This window comes from Colobus angolensis, unplaced genomic scaffold (assembly GCF_000951035.1).
Source record: "Colobus angolensis palliatus isolate OR3802 unplaced genomic scaffold, Cang.pa_1.0 Scaffold320, whole genome shotgun sequence".
Lineage (NCBI taxonomy): Eukaryota > Metazoa > Chordata > Mammalia > Primates > Cercopithecidae > Colobus > Colobus angolensis.
Window position 1 is genome coordinate 53,483 of NW_012116489.1, and position 304 is coordinate 53,786.

Below are 304 nucleotides of genomic sequence, written 5' to 3' on the forward strand. Positions count from 1 at the left end.
CAAACCAAAGGCAAAAGACATGTTATACAGAAAGGGACAAAAGGCAGAGGGAGATATCACTTGTCAGAAACAAGGTAAGCAAGGATGCAGTGGAGAAGCACCCTTAAAAAACTGAAAGAAAAAAGACAAAACAAAAACCGTCAACCTAAAATTCTATGCCCACCAAAAGCATCATTTAAAATGGAAACAACAGAAATTTTTTTTCAGAAATAAAAGAACTGAAATAATTTATCACCAGGAGATCCACACTAAGAAATGCTAACATCTTTCAGGCTGAAGAAAAATAATGAAAGATGGAAGTGTT